The sequence below is a fragment of the Rhinolophus sinicus genome, chromosome 5, assembly GCF_057876585.1.
Source record: "Rhinolophus sinicus isolate RSI-liver-muscle chromosome 5, RSI-T2T, whole genome shotgun sequence".
In the NCBI taxonomy this organism is placed as follows: domain Eukaryota; kingdom Metazoa; phylum Chordata; class Mammalia; order Chiroptera; family Rhinolophidae; genus Rhinolophus; species Rhinolophus sinicus.
The window spans coordinates 103,867,219-103,880,353 of record NC_142505.1 but is presented as its reverse complement, the minus strand read 5'-3'; the positions used below and the strand labels follow the sequence as shown (position 1 = coordinate 103,880,353).

General features: G+C 47.5%; 2 protein-coding genes across 3 annotated transcripts in view; one reads left to right on the top strand and one right to left on the bottom strand.

Annotated features, from left to right (window-relative positions):
- DOCK2 (dedicator of cytokinesis 2) overlaps nucleotides 1-13,135 on the bottom strand; it is a 362,510-nt gene that overhangs the window by 163,665 nt on the left and 185,710 nt on the right. The gene's annotated exons all lie outside the window — the stretch shown is intronic.
- Nucleotides 1-13,135, top strand: part of INSYN2B (inhibitory synaptic factor family member 2B) — a 107,588-nt gene that overhangs the window by 74,799 nt on the left and 19,654 nt on the right. The gene's annotated exons all lie outside the window — the stretch shown is intronic.

Below are 13,135 nucleotides of genomic sequence, written 5' to 3'. Positions count from 1 at the left end.
GTCGTTGATTCTGGTGCTGACGTGGCATCAGATCTCTAGGTAGGGGGAGGGAGTCGCTCCCTCCACGGTCTCATTATAGCTACCTCTGTAGGGAGACAGCCACGCGTACCGGCCCCACTTACAGACAGTGAAATAGGAGGCTCAGGGCAGGGGTACCAGGCACTCTCAGGATCGAAAGCCCTTGCTCTACCACGTGAGCCACACCGTCGGGGCTTCCTTGAGGCGGGGGAGGCTGTGGTTCACTCTGGTTCTGTTCAGTTCAATAGTCACCTGTCATCACCATCCGCATTGCCAACATCTATCGAGCTCTTACTAAGTGCCTGGCACCACCGTGTTTCCCCGAGAATAAGGCCGAGCCGGACCATCAGCTCTCATGCGTCTTTTGGAGCAAAAGTTAATATAAGACCCAATATTTATATTATATTATATTATGTTATGTTATGTTATATTATATTATATTATATTATATTATATTATATTATATTATATTATATTATATTAATTATACCTGGTCTTACATTATAGTAAAACAAGACCGGGTCTTACATTAATGTTTGCTCCAAAAGACGCATTAGAGCTGATTGTCCGGCTGGGTCTCATTTTTGGGGAAACACAGGATGTCTCATTATCTCTTTTAATGATATATGGATAGACTCGCACATCAGCCAGCTGAGATAGGTCCCTTTTACTTGCCATTTTGCATTTTATATATTAGGAAACCAAGGCTCAGAGAGCATAAGCCATTCACCCAAACCAGATTTAAACCCAGATCTATCTGACGTCACAGCCTGAGTTATTAACCTCTGATGCTACTGCTGAAACCACCATTTTACAACCTTTTATTTCTCCCCTTTAGCCTCTCCAGGTGCTGACGTTTTCCACCTGGTTATCTCATTGCTGCTTCATGTGCTTACAGGGATCGACAGACTCTGGCTCATATCTTGCCCACAAAGTGTTTGTGTAAATAAGGTGTATTGGGATACCACCATGGGAATTAATTTATGGGTGCTTCCATGCTACAACGGCAGAGTTGAACAGTTGTAACAGAGACCACGTGGCCTCCAAAGCTGTAATATTTGCTATGTAACCTTTGAAGGAAATAGTTTGCCAACCCTTGATACAATAGATGAGGCAACCACTATGCTCAAGCTTAACTCCCATTGTCTCATTTAACTTATACAATGTGTGTGTGTGTGTGTGTGTGTGTGTGTGTGTGTGTGTAGACGGCACTCTTTATCAATTCCATTTTACAAATAAGGAGACGGAGTCTCAAAGAGCTCGGAGCTAGTAAATGATGGAGCCAGCATTCAAATGCGGGCAGTCAGGCTGTAGAACCCACGCTCCTAACTATATGTTACAGGCAGCTGTGTGCTTTGGGGCAGACTCTCCACAGACAGTGGTCATATGATGCTGAGCAAGACATGCCCTCCCAGGGAGTCCTGGTGAGGAAGAAGATGGCAGCCCAGGTGACGGTGCCTGGATGGAGCGGAGCTGGGTAGAGCTTTGGGACCAGGGGGTTGCATAATTTCTTGTGCTGATAGTAAATGGGACACACAGGGAAGGTTGGTGGCAGGGGACTTGGTCACTTCTGACAAGGGGAATGTTTCCCCAAATCCGCTGACAATTGCTTGGCCAAATGATTTCCTAATCATCTTTATCTTAAATAATATATTCAAGTGATTTGGTGGCTCTAACCAGCCTGCCCGTTGATTTCTAAGTAGGCAGCTTTGTGGGGAATGGTTTCTGTTCGAGTTCTTAATCCACATTCAAGGCAGAAAGCTGGTCTCGTTTTTGGAGAGTCTGCTCCTATATCACATAGGCCTGGAGAAGAAGAACGTGGCCGGGGAGCAGGAGCCAGCTCTGTGCTCCCCGACCATGCCATGGGCCTTCACACGTGGCGATGAGGCAGTGATCCAGACCACTGTTTGCACGGACAGGGAGCTCACAGGCCAGTTCACCACTCTGGTGGGTTACTAGGGTTTGGCTGTTTTTATGTCTTTAGCTGGAACTCAATTTGCCTCCTTGAGGCATTTCACCATGGAGTTCTGGTTCTGTTTCCAGAAACATCTCAGCACAATGCTGCTCCCCACTTGATGTGGTGGCTAAGTCTTCAAACGGAACATCATTTCCCCCCGCCATTCTCCTTTTCTGGACTAGAGAGCTCACATTCCTTAACCATGCTTACGGTGATACTTTGCAAATGTCATCAGAATTCTCTTTTCTCCTGGAGTTTAGGCCTGAAACTTTAGATTTGCTAACACATCCATAATGAATATTCTTACAAATTTTTCTTAGAGCGGAAGGTTCTAGTCAGGAAATAATATACTTCCCAGCTAAGCAACGATAATGACATGTCCCATCGGGTTTCCCTTTTTGCCATGGTTTACTAGGACGCTCACAAAGTATATGCTCGGGTTTTCTCCTCTTTCCCAACTTTGTTCTTGGTCATCTACCTTCCATCAGTTACTACTGCCTTTTGTTTTATGGTATCTGCTTTTTCTTGTCAATTATCTCATATATCCGCTTCTGTTTTATCAATCAATCCTCACACCCACTCTGAGCAGTAGCTCAGCGATGGATGATAAGTACTAGTGTTTGACAGATAAGAGTTTGAGTGGCATGACTGGTGAGTAATACAAGTCTGTGTTGGTTCTCACTCTTTGGTGGTAACCGTGGTAATGATGCCGCCAGTACTAATACCAGCAACGATAAAAGGAGCCAACATTCGCTAAGTGCCTCTGTCCTGACAAGTACTGCTGTGAATGTTATAAAATGTGACTTCATTTAAATCTTACAGACAACTTACAGAGTAATATTATTAGCCACATGTTACAGATGGGGAGACCAAAGCACAATGAGGTTACATAATTTAGTCTACTTCATAGATTCAGAAAGTGGCAGAGCCAGCCAGAAACCTAGGCAGCCCATCGTCAAACTGTATGCAGGCCCTTGTCCACCATGCTACACTACCTAAGTGATCAGACACTTCACGCCCCTCTACAGGGGACTTCAGGGGTCCCGATATTGCAGATGAAGAGAGCCATTCCCGGCAGCTATGGCCGCGTGAGGCTCGGGACCTGACCCTAAGGCTGCTGTGGGATTTGGGGAGTTACTCACCATTGTCCCCCAGCAGCAGTGGTTTCTGGCTCCCTCATCATCTGCCTACATGCTCTGAATGCTCCCTCCAACCCTGTGCCCTGTCCAGCAGGCCAGGTACAAAAATGGTGCTGGGATACAGTCATCAGGCCAGCAGGGATCGTGGAGGACGGCCAGGCCCTGGCTGGAGGCCGTGTCATTCATATAAAGGTCCATGTTCAGGCAAGACATGAGTATGTGTGTGGGGAGGTAAGACAGGGGGAATCAGGGGACAGTGTCCATGCCAGAAACTAGGAAAGAAGGAAGCCAAGAGGTCTGATTCTGACTATACCTGTTACATGCCAGAGACTTCATTACGCAAGCCAAATATACTCATTCTCAAATGAGGACACTGAGCTCAGACACTAGGTGACTTGTTCTAGGTCACTCAGCAAGCATAGGTGTGAGCATGGGAATAACTTTTTGTAGGAAAAAGGCCCCACCAAATAATTGTAAGTATTTCATTGCAGGAGATAGAATGCTGCCTCTACCCCCCGGGGGCTGTGGTGAGAGTGGGACACGGAGGGCGGGCAGGACCCCCAGTGCTGGAGTCTGGGGAACGCAGGGGGCATGGGGGAGCTCCAGGAACGTGATCCCACTCTCAACAGGAGAGGATAAATGAATGCCCCCACCTCTCCTCAGGCCAGGTAGGGGCAGGGGAGAAGAGTCGGGTGAGTGCCGGTGGCTAGGAGTGAGGATCCCCCAGACCACGAGGAACAGGGCACCCCCAGCTCAGTGTCCTCTATCTCCTACCCTGGAGGGTGAGAAGGGGGCTGGAGCTGGGTGCAGGCTGGGCTGCGGCTGGAGATTCGCTGTAGCCTCCCATAGGGACTTTCAAGTCCTGGGATTTTGTCCTATCTCTGTGTGACCTGAGACCCAGTGCATAGTAGTGATCATGGTAAAAATAAGAAGAGTGACAGTCACTGTTTATTGAGCACCTACTATGTGCTGCACATGATACTGGCTGGGCACACTGTTTACCCGTCTCAGAAATGAAGGGTTGCCTCACTAACAGCACTGGAGCCCGTCGTTTCTGCAAACTGCTGGCTGCCACTGAGTTGTCAGTTCATCTGTGATTAAGTCAGACCATCCACTTCCCCCCTTCCCTTCTCCTTGTGAAAATTCTGCAGTGTAGGCAGGGATCCAGAAGCGGGAAAGCCTTCATTGCAGCTGCCTGCCAATGCTTTGCAGCACTGGGCCGGGAGGAGCTCTGCAGACAGGGCTTGACAACCCTTCATGGCGGGTGTGTGAATGTTGGGAGTGGGGGTCCTTGATAAGCCCTTACTCTGGGCCGCTTCTGTTGGCCCTCAACCTAGGCACCTCTGATGGGCCTGCAGAGAGTCCAGTGCCCTGATCGTACTGAAAGCTCCCGATCTCATAAAGTTCAGAGGTTCTTTTGGCACTGCCACAGCACACGCGTCTCGGGCAAATCATCCCCTCCCTTCCAGCTTCCTCATCTGCAAACTGAGTGATAATACCTGGTCCTGGCAGAACGTGTAAGGCCAAACGGGCTAGTGCATCTGAAAACACTTTGACAACCTTAGCATTGCTATTAAAGAGCAAAGGGTCATTGGAATCCTTTTTATTTTTAGTGTAAGTACTCATCTCATAATCAACTAAGTATGAGGTGGAAAGACATTTCCAGTTTTATTCATAACGGCTGTAGGTAAGCTGCAGGATGAGACCACCAAGTGTAAACTCGGACTAGTTAGGAGGAAAACAGAGTTCCCGGGTGCCACAAAACCAAAGAAGGTGGTGCTGAGATGGGGAAGGAGTTCCTTGCCTTCTTCCACTGCAAGCAGATCCTCCCCCATATTGAAACAGGAAGTGTCAACACCTTGACACTGACAAAGAACCTAGTCGTGCCCTGAGCCAGCTCTGTACCCTGTGAATGAGTCTGTTCACAGAAATGCAAATCATTGGCTGTCCATTTTCGGGTTGGCTTTTCCGGCTTGAGCTGATGGAGAAGGGGAGTGAGACATAACTGCTCAGTGCTGGGCCCCCCACTCCCATCTGACACACAGAGCTCTTCCTCTGATGATAAACCCAAAAGATGCTTCTATATGTCTGAGCAGGCAGCTCCCCTAGGAGAGTAAGTCAAATTCTTTAAAGTCCAAAGACTACATAACCTAAAAATGGTAAGAAAATGTCCCCAGTGATGTAGTCAAATAGAAATGCAGTGAGAGATAGCAGAAAAACCTTCTGGAAAGAATTCAGAGAGCCAAGTAAACTATAGCGCTCTGTCAGGCGGTTGTTCTTTCCTCTATGAGAAGAAGCTGCATGAACCGGCCAGCATGTGATGGTAGTGAAACTTTTACCCTAAACAGAGCGAGCTGGAGGTGACTTTCCAAAGTAACTAAAGACGCAGGGGACAAGGAGAAGGCAAGAGATGGGGCCAGAGGGGAAGAAGGAAGGTAGAAGGGGACGAGGATGAGGAGGGAGGAGGGTGACAAAGGGGGCCAGAGAGGTGGCAGGCCAAGGACTTGGGCGAAGATGGACAGCGAAAGCAGAAGTCAGAAAGAGAAAAGAAGAGAAGGAGGGGAAGACAGAAGAGGGAAATGAAAAGAGGGGAGCGGAAACAAAGAAGAAAGGCTTCAGCTGGATTTGTGACATTTCCTTTCTGAATCTAGGCGGTGGGTTCGTCGTGTGTATTGTGTTCACTGTCTTCTCCTCTCTGCTGGTTTTCATGCCTGAAACATTTTGTCATTTTTTTAATGAAGAGAAGAGGAAGGAGAAGAAAGAGAATCCGAATGGAAGGAGGTAGAGAAAGATGGGACTCATACCATCCCTGTTTCTTTGACAAACACACGAGACGGCTGAAGTGGTAGAAAAGGACAGTGCTGGCGACCTGCCAGCCGTGTGAGAGGCCCCTGGGAGCAGGAGGCGGGCGGGTCATCGCCACTTGGCCTGGTTCTAAAGGAGGCGTCTGAACCTGAGCCACATGGAAGCCAGGGGCCCTCAGCCATCTCCCTGCTGCACTGGAGATCAGAGGCCCTAAACTCGGCATCCAGTTCTATCTCTGCCTTCAACTGGCTGGGTCACCTGAACAGCCCACCACGGCCCCTGAGCTGCGGCTCTGTGCCAGGGACCGGCCTGGGCGCTGGGCGCTGGAATACAAACCTACAACCCTGTCCTTCTGGAGGACTTTACAGGTAGTGGAGAGCTGCTCAGAGCCTCAGTTTCCCTCTCTGTAGAATGAGAGGGTTTGTCTCAGTGGTTTTTAAACGGGGCGTGCTCGAAGCATTAGGATTCCAGGGTGTGGCTCCCAGTGACTGGGGGAGCAGTGCACCCCCCGCTTTTACTAGAAAAGCTCGGCTTTATTCTGTCTTAGGTATTAGGATTGGGCTTCCTTGGGTTTGGCAATACAATTCCATGGCTAAAGGAGATCTGAAAACCACTGAATGAGACGCTCCCCAAGGGGTAAAGTTTGAACGTTCTCTGTTCTATTTCTAAGGTTGTATGATTTCTTGAAGACTCTAACTACAAGAATTAATTCACTCATTCTTTCCATAAATGCTTATTGAGGTTCCTTTATAAAGTAGGACAGACACAGCCAATCACCAAATAAATAAGCACGGTAATAGAAGCGGGCGCTGCTGCCCACAGGGACAGAGGATGGAGAGGAGGTTGGGGAAAGGCCTGCTGGAGGGGACATCCTTGGAGCTGAGGCTCCCAGGGGACAGAGACCAGCCTGGGGAAGACCTGGGGGAGAGCAGTCCAGACCAAAGGAGCAGCCAGTGAGGAGGCCAGATGCCGAGAATGCATCTGCCGTGTCCAGGTGAGGGCGATCAGGCCATAGACAGCAAGGGGAAAAGTGGTACGAGATGACAAAGGTCAGGGAGGCAGGCAAGGCCAGGGGATGTAGGTTCTTGCAGATTTTGCAAAGAGTTGGGATGTCAATTTAAATTCGGCAAGATATCTTTGGAGAGTATCAAAAAGGGGGCCTGATGGGATCTGATTAAATTTTATAAAGATCGCTCGGGCTTCTATGTGGAGGATGGATGGTACAGGGGACAAGAATAGAGACTTCTGTTTTCGGGGTACACAGGAGAAATGGGGGCGACCTGGGTGCAGACAGCATAAACTGTGAGAAAATGTTAAACATGGCATGTTCAGAAATGAGAAAAAAACAATTTCATGATCACCATCTTTCTAGACTCCAAATATATGAGTTTTGACCTTAATCTTGCCTTTTGTTACCTAACCCTGCCCCCACGTACACCTATGTTTACTAATTCCAGACGGAAAAAAGAAAGCCGTTCCCTCTGGCTGCTTGATTATGTGTGTGTGTGTGGGGGTGTGTGTGTGGATTCAGACAGACCGAAAAAATGTATTAGCCCTCTGTTCCTTATTGAGAAAGCGGCCGGGCAATTTTCAAATTGAAAAGACAAAGAAAGGCTTGGACCACAAGCGTTAACTCTTTGATGGGTGTGCAGTAATGCCTGCCAACAGATTTGACCAAGCAATTAACTGAATACAAATGGAGGGAAGGGAAACTTTGATGTGAAGAGCCACAAGACCACAAAGGGTGAGTGATCCGCAGTTATTTGTGAAGTGCCTCCCACAGACTCAGCAGAGGCGGGTCAGACACACCCCCACTCTTTAAGAAGGCCCCCTCCAGCTGGGAAAACCTGAGCAGCACATACAATGCTTATCCCCCTGGCTGGCTAAGTGGAGGGGAGACATCTGGTGGGCTAAGTTAAGTCGGGGGATTTGGGGTCCTCACTAGAGTTCTGAGGCTGGCATCAGGGGGGTTGTGTTCCATTTCCACCTCTGCGACTTAGGACAAGCCACCTAACTCTTCTGGGCTGATTCCTCTACTTGAAAATGGGGGGGTAATGCTTCCCAACCTTGCCAGTAGGGATTACATGGGATTTAAAAATGCTTTGTAAGTTGAAAAGTATGTATAAATAGTAAAGGTTATTATTACCGACTGTAAGTGCAGAAGGAGGGAGATGGCAGTGTGTCAGCAAATAGAGATTCCTCTGAACAACAAAACCTGATCAAGGGTTCCCTGCTCAAAACCCACCAATGACTCCCCATGGCCTAAAGCAGGGGCTGGCAAACACTGGCTCGCTCCTCAGGCCAAATCCGGCCCGCTGCCTGTTTTACAGATTCAGTTTTATTGGAATATAGTCACAGTCGTTTGGGGACATATTGTCTATGACTGCTTTCTTGCCACACGGCAGAGTTGAATAGTTGCAACCGTGACCGTATGGCTGGCAAAGCTGAAACTATTAACTATCCGGCCCTTTAAAGAAAAAAAAAAAATGCTGACTCAGAGTAAAGGGTGAAGTCTCAAACCCATTTAAAATGTAAATCCCTCTGATGCTTGAAACAGGATTTGAATATATGAAATGAATCGTATAGTTTTCTCCAGTCACCCTCAACTCTGTACCACATTTTGCACCACTTCCCATGGAACGACGCCATGCGAGGTGGCATTTCAAGGCCCCTTCTTGGCAGTACACTAGGAATCAGGTCTATTCCTTTTGATAATCTCTGCCATGTTTATCTCACTGCGCAGGTCATAACAGGTTCTCTATAAGGTTTAACCAATTAAACCTGAGTCATAGATAAAGCAAGCGTAATACTCTAAAGGACAGACATCGTTCATTCACCCCGAAGACCTAGTGATGATGTAGCTCTGACAGGAAAAGCAAGTTGGAAGTGAATTCATGAGTTCGCTCTTAATTAGTTACAAAAATGTTTATTCCATGCCAACGATACAACTATTCCATGCCCTAGAAGTTAAGGCAGACAAGGTAGTACGGAATTCTATTCATTCCTTTGGAAACAATTCACTTAACACCATCTCTGTATCAAGCTGGTGGTAAGGGCCAGGGGCTCCCAGGGGACTGTGATCACTTCCCATTGTCAAAGAGCTTGCGGTCTAGTTGAGGAGGCTGAAGGTCAGCCGACGAGGAGGCTGAAGGTCAGCAGATGATCGCTGTACGGGGAGGGGAGCGCGGTGCCAAAGTGGTACACAGTGGGGAAGTGGCAGGGAGAAGGGCAGCAGTCTTGGCACGCCTCCTGGAACTGTACCTGCAGTTTACTCTCCAGAGGGCACGTGGATGGGCCGAGCCCACTCCTGGGTACCTCACAGTCGCCAGTCAGGTCTATCTGATGAGGACGCGGACCATCTGCTACAGATTCGTGCATTTAATCCTCACAACAAGTCCGTGTGGTTTTCACAGAGGCCAAATCACCTGTTGCAGGTCCATAGTCTGACTATGGAGGCTTCTCGTCCGACTCAGTCACAAGCTAAAGCCCATGCACTGAATCCTTCCAGGTGGGGCCTGAACACCAGAGAAGAGAACTTGGCGTCTGTCCCAGAGAAAGTCTAAAGTTTGTGACCCACAGAGACAGTACGAAATTGTTTCTGTACCTACTCCACGGACCCTGATTTCACGACTCCCCTCCAGTATGAACCAGACATGGTTGGAACATAAACAGTTGGTTAGCGTTCAATACGTCAAGAGTCAAGGGAGGAGAAAATAAAGTGTCGCAAAGATCAGCCATCACGCCCGGCCGCTGGGCATGCCAAGGGCTGCCGCCACCCCCTCTGGGGGCGATTCTGGATGCTGGCCGGGATATTAATTTAGCCCCAACCACCAAGGCCCGATGAATGAATGGTGAACTGGGACCCTGCGGCCTGAGGCCTGCAGAAGGCCATTCCCTCTAGCCAGGCGTCCTCCCCGCAACACATCTGTGCAAAGGTCACGGAGGGCACTAGGGGCAGAATAATTGGAATATCACTATGTAATTTTTTTAAATGAAATTTTCTATGTGCTAAGCTTCCTAGGTTATGCCTAGAACACAAGAGTTTCCATATTAGCTTAATTGTTCAAGTTGTCACTTTCAACTTTTCATCCTTTGCTTAGACAAATGTAGTGTGAAACCAATAAACATATGGAAAAATGCCCAGTCTTAAATAAATTCCATAATAAGAAATGTCAGAGACAATTTTCCTCCCATTTTACTGGCAATGATGAAAAAAAAACACATCAGCAACTGACCAAAACAGTAACAAAGGTCTGGTGAAAAGGCCTGCTCATGTGGGAATAGTGGGGTTACACATTAGAACTTTCTGGAAGAAAAAGTGATGATATTAACAAAGTGTAAAATGTGTGGGTACTTTAACTCACTAATTCTTCTTCGGGGAATTTATTCCAAGGAAATAATTAGACAAGTCCTCCAAGGTTTACCAAAAAAATATCACTTGCAGGATTATTAATAATACCAAATATTTAGAAACAACCTAAATGTCCACAAAAGGATAATATTTAAGTAAATCATGGTGTAACCAGACAACAGAGTCCTATTAGCCTACTTAAAAGGATGGTGTGAATCTCTAAGCCACAATATGAAACTTTCTCCACGTCGTCCCATTTTCAATAACAAACAAACGGCTCCCTGGGAACCTGCCTGTGGAGTGATGCACGAGCCCAGCACAGCCTAGCGAGCTTCACTAAATCGTTGGTACACAGTGGCTCTTTCTGAGATTTCAGATGATTTTTCTTCCTTTTTTGTTTATCTCCATTATTTGAATTTTCACAACGAACATGTAATCGCTTTAAAAATAGAAAACCAACTGTTTTTAAAGATCAAAAGCAAACATCCGTAAAGTACACAAATGTCCTGGAGAAGAAGCGGGGCTAAAACCAGAATAAGGGCTGACTTTCGGAAGGAAAATGTGGAGGGACTTGGACACGTGCCTGGCAGCCTTGCACAAGGAGCCCTTCCCCGGTCCTGCCGGCAGCAGGAAGGCCCAGGGTCTGGAGCCTGTGCTCCTGGGTCAGTCCCTGGGTTCAACGTCAGCTCTGCCACTCACTAGGTGAGCTACTGGGAATTGCTTAACCTCCTGCGCCTCAGTTTCCTCGTTTCTAGAATGAGGGGCTGACAGCACTTGCCTCTAAGATTGTCATGAGGATTAAAGAGTCAATGAGAAACACCTATCACAATGCCTGGCACATAATCGATGTTCACGAAACATTAACTCTTAGGAAAACCAGCTTTAGACAATTGCAGCCTAAGTGAGTTCACTTTCCCAGAGTGAAGCACTAATGACCAGTTAAGGAGAGCGAGAAGGTAGAGAACAATTAGGCAAAGGAATCCACAGAAGTAGACATATATTAGACTGGTGCAAAAGTGTGGTTTGAAAGGTTAAAAATAATTGCAAAAACTGCAATTACTTTTGCACCAACCTAATACAACACCTAGACTGCAGCACAGCCATGGAGAACGTACCTGTGTAGTTTCAGGCACGTGACTTAACCTCACAGTCTTAACTGCTCATTCGGCTCAGACAAGTTTGGACAATTAAGTTCGCGAACTTTCCACCGTGTAAGTAACTTACTAAGTGCCATCTTGAGGATTAATGCCAAGCGCTAACACAGTGCTCAGTAATAGTAAGTTTTCAATACTTGTTTGCTGCTATTAATAAAAATAATTATTATTGAGTAAAATCGGGTAGTGAGCTCCCTGTCACTACAGGTATCCAGGCAGGCTCACTGGCTACTTGAAGACGACGAAGCAGAGATGACTTAGTCATGGGAGGGAGGACGGGATGGATTACTATCTTCTTCCAAACCTAAAAAGTCTGTGCAGTCATTGGCACAGGAAACTGATTTTAATTGCGGGGTGTTTGGGATTGTTGTACAGAGTGACCAGGGAACCCACCACCAGCAGGGACGTCTCCTAAGAGAATTATGGGAAGGTGCAGCTCCCAGAAGCCAGTCCTGCTTTTTGACAGAGGAGGCAAGTGTGAGGTGGTTCTTCCAGACTCTGCCCATTCTCTGTCCCAAGAGTGGCCCAACCAGCTCTGGGAAAGCTGCGGCAGTGGTTTCTCCACACATTCTCCGGCATCTCCAGGACACCTGGCTGCAGGTGATGACCACAGTACTAACAGCAATGGCAAACCCCTATGCTTGCCTGCTGTGTGCCGAGCTCTGGGCTGAGAGCTTTGCACGCATTGTCTCATTGACTTTTCCCGTCAGACTCATATCTATGCTCTGAGCGTCAACACATTTTACAGACAAAATAACGGAGGCTCAGAGAGGATAAGTATTGCCCCAAACCCTTGAGCCAATAAAGGAGGAGGGTTTGAACCAGGTCTAAGCTGTACTCAGAAAGTGAGAGCAGTTCCAGGGCCTCATGACAAGTTGACAACTCATTCATGTTACGGATGTATCCTGTTCTCTTTCAGGACCTGCCACTTACTGCCACACCCCACTGGGTTAGTTGGTCCCTCTCAAGGTAGCTGGGGACAGGGAAAGCTTAAATTGCCATGGGCATTATCTAATAATTCCTGGAGAAAGAAGAAGACTGAGAAAAAAGGCTTAAGCTTCACCCACAAAATGAGTACCCCAACACAACAGAATGGAGAATGTTCCAGGAGCAAAGCACCCATGCTTAGAGAAGTCAGAGGTTTCAACCTTTATAAGGCTGGGCAGGCACCACAGACAGAATGTAGACTATTTTCTCACTTTCATTTTCTTCTAAAATCCTTTGGCCAACCCAGGCAGGCTTCAAATTGGCCTCATCCCAGTGTGTTCCCTTGGACCTGTAGCAAGGAGGTTCACTTTGCCATGTCAAGGTCAGGGCATAGCCCCCCTGCATCTCTCTAGAGCTGCAGGGGTTTTAAGACTCTGCTCAAATCACTTATATCACAAAGTCATAATCTCACAGCTCCCCAGATTCTGGAATCACAAACACGAAGGTTCACATCTCAGTTCCCCACTGAGTGCTTACCTGCTCTGGGCCTCTGTTTCATCAGTCAGTGGGAATCCTGACAGCTTCTGGGCTTGTTGTAAGGATTAAATGAAATAATGCAATATTGGGCCAGCAGTGGAGTGTGTGGTTGAGTACAGGCTGTCGTGCCAGACTATTTAAGTTCTGCTCCTGACTCTATCACTGGCTGCGAGTCCTTGGGCAGCTTACTTAACCTTTCTGGGCCTCGGCTTCTTCAACTGAAAATGGAGATAGCGATAGTATCCAC